The sequence below is a fragment of the Dasypus novemcinctus genome, chromosome Y, assembly GCF_030445035.2.
Source record: "Dasypus novemcinctus isolate mDasNov1 chromosome Y, mDasNov1.1.hap2, whole genome shotgun sequence".
Classification (NCBI taxonomy): Eukaryota; Metazoa; Chordata; class Mammalia; order Cingulata; family Dasypodidae; genus Dasypus; species Dasypus novemcinctus.
In genome coordinates, this window is record NC_092216.1 from 2476203 (window position 1) to 2483520 (window position 7318).

Here is a 7318-nt window from a genome sequence, read left to right on the forward strand (position 1 = left end):
TAAATCTTTGACCAAAAAAAGTAGCTTGCTTTAAATAAAGTAAATCCAGGGTGTGTACAACTGTGCATTTTGTGCATTCCTGGAGTTGAGTTCAGCTTGGTGCCATTTCCTGCCTTCATGATGTGCTCCTCAGGGATGGAAACATGCAAAAGCAAACACAAGATGTGCGTTCTGCTCAGATGATTCCCTGTGCTGATCGGCTGTGTTGGAACCCATTCGCATTTTCAAAACACCTGCAAGGCAGCACTGACTGCAAAGGGGCTTTGAGTTCAGCTTCTTGTCCATTTCACTCCTGTAACAACTTGCTAAAGTAAACACCTGTGTTCCTTTTTTTTTAGAGCAATTTTTTTTCTAGGAAAAAAGTTGATGCTCTACACCCTGCTTTAAGTTTTTCCATTTGATTTTTTAAGATTGATTGATTTATTTCTCCCCACCCCCTCATGGTTTGCATTTGCTGTGTCTGTCAGGTGCTGCTCTTCTTTTTTTTTTTTTTCAGGAGGCACCAGAAACCGAACCCAGGACCTCCCATGTGGGAGGGAGGTACCCAATCTCCCGAGCCACCGCCACTCCCCGCTTGTTGTGTTTCTCCTCATGTTTTCCTCCATGTGTCTCTCATTGCATCATCTGTCTGCATCAGCTCGTTGAGTCAGCTCACCATGTCCACTCATTGTTCTGTCTGTCCTCTCCAAGAGGCCCTGGCACCGAATCTGGGACCTCCTGTGTGGTAGGCAGGAGCTCAATCACTCGAGCCACATCCGCTTCCCTGAGTCTTGTCTTTTTCTTTTTTTCATTAAAAAAAAAGAAGTATATCACACATAAATATACATCAACCATAAGTGTATAGTCATCGCTGTGAACTCCTAAAGTCTTTCCTTAAGCATCTTTTATGCAAGTACCCCTTCCCATATCCCTTTCCATCCGACTCTATTTTTCATTCACGTGGGCAGCCTTTTGCCTTTTATTGTCTTGGATTTTCTTTCTGAGGACAAATAACATCCACCTTCCGTTGTGCTGGTCAGACTTGCTTGGTGGGCACAAACACATGACACGACGGGAAACTGGAGAAGAATCACTGTTCATTCATTTAGTCTCCATCCCGATAAGACTCATGGGTCGGAAACGTGGTGCCATAACGGGGAAGAGCCTAGCGGCAGTGCCCACGTTGGGCGCAGCTCCCATCCACGGGGCGTTGCAGAGACGTCTTGCTTTTTCTTTTACGCCGCTCGCGTGGAAGCATTTTCTCTTGGCCATCTGGGACGGCGGATCTATGGCCATGATCGCCAGATTCCTACAGGTGCCACCTCTATGCTCGTCAGCTCTGAGGCTGGACGCAGCTCGCAGAGGCGGCGAGGAGAGATGGAATTCTGGTGAGATGGTTGGAAAGAGAGCCAAGGGAGGTGCCGGCAGCCTCTTCTCACCCTGGCAGCTGGCGTGGACCCGCCTGCCCTCTCCATCCCCAGAGCCCTGTTGCTTAGCTTGGGCGCAGCTTCCACCTCTGCAGAGCAAAGCATAGCATGTCCCAGGGCACTGCAAACATCCTATGACCTAATCTTAGACCTCCAGCTGCTGGGCTCAGTAAACACAAAACACCTTTGCTCCCACGTCCTAAAACAGATCCCGCCAGGACGTGAGCGACGAGGGGGTACAGGCCCAAATGCGACAGGGCTCCTTGCCGGCGGGACCTGGGCGCCAGAGGGCTGCCCACCGGTTCAAAGGCTCTCTCTGGGTGCCTCCGACTATTTTTGGAAATCTTTCGGAACTGCCTGAAAGCAAATGCCCAGCGCTCACCTCCCGCGCGCACTCTGCTGACCCGAGAGCCGCGTTGATGGAATTGGCTTCTGAACTCATTCCCGTGACTTGGCCCCGAAGGACGCTCGGGTGTTCCAAAAAAAATCCCGGCCCGATCGCAGAAAGACTGGCCAGCGCCCACGTTACTGGAAAGATGGTGCCACCGGGCTCTGAAGGCAGCTTGGGAGAAGGAGGCGCCCACGTTGGTCAGATGTTGCGAGGCCAGAAGATTTCCCCTCTGCAATAAACGTGGGGCGCGGTGCTCCCTTCCCAGAGAGAAGGTCAGGTTTCATGTTCCGTTTCAGTCTCCTTCTTATTTACACTTCACATGTTGCCAGACCCAATCTGTGAAAAAGAAAAGCCTGCTGACGGAAACAGGATCTGTTTTAGAGCTGGAAGGGCTCAGAGAGGCACAGAAGGCGTTTAGCTCATTTCACGGCATTGTTTTCCTCTTTTTATGCACTGTTTTGTTCTCGCACCCCCAGCCCCGCTTCCGAGCCCGGCGTTCTGGTTTTGGGTGTACGTGGAGGAGAGCAGTGCCCTCTCCCTTCCGACTACCGCAAATTCCACCTGCCTCCCATCCCGAGCAGACCCGGCTCTAAGCCACGTCTGGCATGGCCCCTTCTAGATACAAACCCACGTCTATTTCCCGTCTCCCTTTGTAAACATGATTTATCTCGACACAGGGCAACACAAGGTAACACAGAACCGGTGTGTACGACGTCAGCACCTGCGAGCTCTCTACTCTCTTTCTGCGTGGCCGCATTTTTTGTTTCAGAGACATCTGCAATGCAGGCAAGTTTAAATGCGAAACATCTGTGGAGTGGGGCCTGGAAAGGGTGGACACAAAAGACTCCATTTCAGGCTAAAGGACGAGGAGAACGGTAGCTCGAGAAACGGTCTCTGGTCAGATTTTTTTATTAGCTCAGAATAACTTTGTGAGCAGGAACAGGATTTCCTACCATGCTCTTATCCACCCCCCAGAGCATTTCTCTTGAATTTTAAAATTTTTCTTCTGTGGAAGAACCTTGTTTTTCATTATTGGAGTGTTGGGGGGGGGGGGGGGTTAGACTCCATCATCTATTAAGCCTAGAGTTCCCAGCCTTTTTTGAGCCCCCTTCAGCTAGTATATTTACCCTGAGGGTGAAACAACACACCCAGCAAACACTTCCAATCACTTCTGAGGCAGCCTCTAGACTCCTACTTAATTATGACTTTTAGAAAGTTCTCCTTTTTTCTGACAGGTAAGGTCACTCTCACAGTCTCATGGACTGCCTCGAGTTCTGATTTCTGAGGTTTGCCTCCCTTTACGTGAAGCTCTGTCCAGACAAAATTAGCTCACACCTCTCAAACACCCATCAAGAGACCCCTGTAGATGTCACTTGGGTGATTTGTCAGATGTGGCCTCAGCGTCAGAAGGAAGAGGGGGCAAACAAAAGAGCTACAGGGAGAGTCTTTACATAGCACAAGCCGTCAGAGATGGCTTTTTCACAAGCTTATCTTTCAGGTAGATATTTTATTAGGCTAATAAAAATCTTCTCCTTTTGAAAGCTGTAAACTACATTAGAACACGGTGATAAACTTGTGTTTTCCTTCCATAAGGAAAAAAACGGATTGTTCCTAAAACATAGAAAAACTCTTGAATTCACTTTCCCCCCCCCCAGTTTGTATGCCTGATTGTCAATATTACTAAGACATGTGATAAAAGTTGTTTTTAAATTGAAATCTGTGTTGGCAGTGCCTGGAAATGCATATTAATTTTATAGCCCGCAAAGAAGAACTTAAGAGAAAAAGATCATTCACAGCCCCTAAAGGAGAGCTGGAAATTAAAATCTATTTTAAAACTTTGGTTGGATGGAAATGCATTGAACTAAAGATTTACACACACACACAAGATTAAGAGCTTGGAGTCTATTGCTGATTAAATTTCTGCCCTTGTGACCTTGAGAAAGTAATATAACCTTTCTCTTTCAGCCTCGATTTTCTATTCTGTACAATTGGGGTAATAATTATATTCGTGTTCCTGTTAGGAGAATAAAATACAAGTAAACAAATATTATTTTAACTCAGTGTCTGGTGCTTAGTAAAACAGCCCACAAATATTAGACATAATAATTGCTATTTATAGGGAAAACATGGGTCTTTCGGCAATACTCCAATCCACTGTTGCATTTGTTGGTAACCCACAGAAAATTAAGAAGGTGATAATAGAGACATTTCTGCCCCGTCACACTTCTCCCAGCTTTTTGAAAATATTCTTTTAACTTACTCTGGGTTTATCCTACGAGGCTCCGAGCCATCGTCCTTAGTGTTTTTACACTGATGAACTTTCTCGTTTCTTTAGGAATGAAACCCCCAAGTGGCCACGATGACCGAACGGCACATTTAGAGAGTTTGTGGATCTAAAGGTGCTGATGGACACAAAGGGCAACGAGGCATGAATTTCACAGAAGCAGGAAAGGGTCTCCCCAGGAGAGAGAAGAATACCTGTTCTCAATCCAGCAGCTCCTAGTCTGTGTTGACTTTTACCAGCTCGATGACCTTGAGTGACACCCCATCCCTTCCTGCCTTGGTTTCTGTACCTGAAAACGGGGAGCTCGTGCTGGCTGGAGCAGCAGACCAAGAGCAAAGTCATATAGGAAGGTCTGTTGTAGATCACAGAGAAATACGCAAATGTGAGTTGTTGTGATTTCATTTTGTCTAAAGCGTCTTGTTGTGCCCTGTCTGTCGGTGGGAGTTCCTTTCTGACACAGAGCATCAGTTAGTTGTCAACCTCAGGCCTGCCTTGCGGTTTGAATTCTAGGACACTCAGTCATGCTCTGCTTTTGTGTGGAACCTTTGAGCAGATGTGGAGATGCCTGTTTCGGATGAGTCTTCTTTCGACTGTCTATAGAACCAATATATGGACAGCTAGTTTCTTATTTATGGAAGGGCATTCTTCTCTGGGAAATGTCATAAACATTACTCTGTTGGAACTGAAATTACATGTGAAAAAAAAAAAGAATCTGAGAATGCGCAAACTCGGAGAAATCATCATCAGATTTGGAGGGGGCTTCCAAGCATATATGTATGTGTGGTTAGATGATTAGCTGCCATGGGCCGGCCGTATGAAAAGCCCCCGGGTGCAGTCTGTTATATAATTTTGGATCGTTTTAATTTCAGCAGTGTATTCCTATCCCTTCCAGACATGGCCCATTAGAAACCGGTCCCTACATCGCATTTTCCTCTCAGATGTTTGCCCAAGGAAGACACACCGCATATGGCATATCGGTGCTTTCGTTTTCCATTTGACCAGCCCAGAGGGTACGTCTTGGCTATAAATTTGGAGGCTCAAGTCTTGGCTATAAATTTGGAGGCTCAATTCGCACGCCGTGGGTGGGCTGTGGATGTGTGAAGATCCAGGGACCTTTCCTTCTCTGCAGGGAACAGTTTTCAAAGCCCTGCATTTCAGATTTGGGGAGTCAGAGCTTTGATCCCATTTCTGCTCATCTAATTTCATCCAAAACCTGGAGTGCCTGCAGGCCTTCAGAAATCTGTCCTAAGTAGGTGCCCATTCTGTCACCAGGGGGCCTTTGGGGCTGAGCTGGGTAACGGTTTAGGTGTTCTGGATTTGAGCTGGGAAGGGTGGGGGGGTGGCTGCAGAGGTCACTGGCCGGGGCAGGGTCTTGTCGAGATCCAAATGACATTTCTCCCTGCGTCCCCCTAGCCAGTTCCACAGAATCTCCTAAGAATGTGTATTCCCTTCCAAATACAAGGGGTGATGCAAATATTTCTTTATTCTCCCCAATACTGTTTGCCCTGAAAGTGTGTCTCTCCTCACACGTGGGCTGGGGAGGGGAGAGGGTGAGGGACCCTTAGACGCTGAAGAATCACTTCACTGTCTCAGCACATATTTTAACTAGAAAGAAAAACACACACACACACCCTGAAATCATCTCAGATCAGACCTTCTCCGTCCCCTTGGATTTCCAAACCTTCCTGGGACAGGCAGCCTGACTTTTCCCCCGCTCGCTTAACCCTCAGAATGCCAGACACTGTTGCTCTGAGCGAAATAACAAGGACACACGCCCGCGTACACCAGAGCTTTGCAAGCCCTCAGGCGAGTCACCACCTCACAGTCCAGAGGTTGCACTCGCCGCCTCGTCCTGATTACCAAGCAAAGACCGGCAATCTGCGGATGCATAAATTGGCAGCCTATTTCAGCTGGGTGTTTTTCCTCACAGGTTCTTTTTTTTTTCTTTTTCCAGAGGAAGGCATATTTTTTTTTGCTAACGAGATGCACCTTCATTTAAGACCCCAATGCTTCGCCTTCCCAAACTTGACCGGCACACTTGGCGGTGGTGAAAAAAATCCCCTTTCTCGGTCGTGTTATCCATCTTCTAAGGAACAGTGGCGCGGGACCTGGAAGGAAGCCCCCTTTTCCAGGCATTTGCTCTCCCCCCACCACCCCGGGGCGGCTTGTGGTGCCAGGGCTCCGCAGCCTTCCTACCTGTTTCCACTATTGTTTTGGGGGTTGCTACCTAGAGAAGACCCTTTACCGAGGATGGCCGCAGGGTACCGGGCTCATCTTTCCGGCTGCGAGCCCACCCCTGGGGGTTGGCGGGGGAGGGGGGCGGAGACGCCGTGTCCCGGCGCCCGCGGGGCAGAGCCCTGGAGACCGCGCGCTGCGCGCGCAAGCGGCGGCTCCGGGAGCTCGCCAACCTCAACCCGCGCGTCCTGCTCGGCCCGGCGGGCGGCGAGGTGGCCGGGCGCAGAAGTGAGTCCCGACCTCGAGCCCGAGCGCCCGGTGGGACGGGACTGGAGGGGGCACCTGCGGCCCAGTCCCCTGCACACTCACTCGCTGCTCCCTCTCCATCCCCAAGGAGAGACCGGGGCGCAGCGCCCGCCCGGGGAACAGTCCCACCGCGCGTCCAGCGCCCTCCCCGAAGTTGGGGCGCCCCCGCCCTTCCGCCCCGCAGGTCTGCACTCACCCACTCGCCCCGGTCGGCTTCTGAAGGTCAAGAGCAGGTGGCGGGCAAGCGGCGGGGCCCGGGGCGCAGGGCGCGGGCGCCGGGCCCCCCGCCGGGCCGCCCAGCCCCCATGCCCGGCGCCGCACCCCTCGGGGTGGGGGCGCGCTCAGAGCCGCCGCCGCCGCCGCTCGCGAGGGCCGCGCTGCTCAGATCCCGTGGTCGCAGTCCACATCTCGGCAGATGTACCAGAGGATCACGTAGAGGATGAGCAGGATGGCGAAGATGAAGAGGGCCACCAGGATCGCCTTCGTGACCGGCGAGATGAGCGACTGCATCGCCCCGGCGGGGAGGGCGGGGGGCGCGCGGGGGCGCGGGGCGCGGCGCTCACGACCCCCGAGCGCGCCCGGAGCCCCGCGCCGGCCCCGCGCCGCATCCGCAGCGCTCCGTGCCAGAGGCGGGCCGCGTCGGCGGCGCCGGGGGCTGCTGCTGGGGCGGCGGGCGCGCTCCTCCCGCTCCCCGGGGCCGGCAGCCGAGAGCGCTCACCGGGCCCGGCGGCCGCGGGGCTGGGCGCGCGGCGCGAG

General features: G+C 51.9%; 1 long non-coding RNA gene across 2 annotated transcripts; it reads left to right on the plus strand.

Annotated features, from left to right (window-relative positions):
- The first annotated feature begins 1584 nt into the window (after positions 1-1584).
- Positions 1585-5555, plus strand: LOC131277189 (uncharacterized). Of its 2 annotated transcripts, XR_011648049.1 has the most exons (4): positions 1598-2069; positions 2475-2583; positions 4133-4463; positions 4974-5555. It is a non-coding gene; the product is annotated as an uncharacterized lncRNA (long non-coding RNA). The 2 variants fall into 2 exon arrangements; XR_011648050.1 differs by lacking the exon at positions 4974-5555 and having other exon boundaries at positions 1585-2069; positions 4133-4467.
- Positions 5556-7318: the final 1763 nt, after the last annotated feature.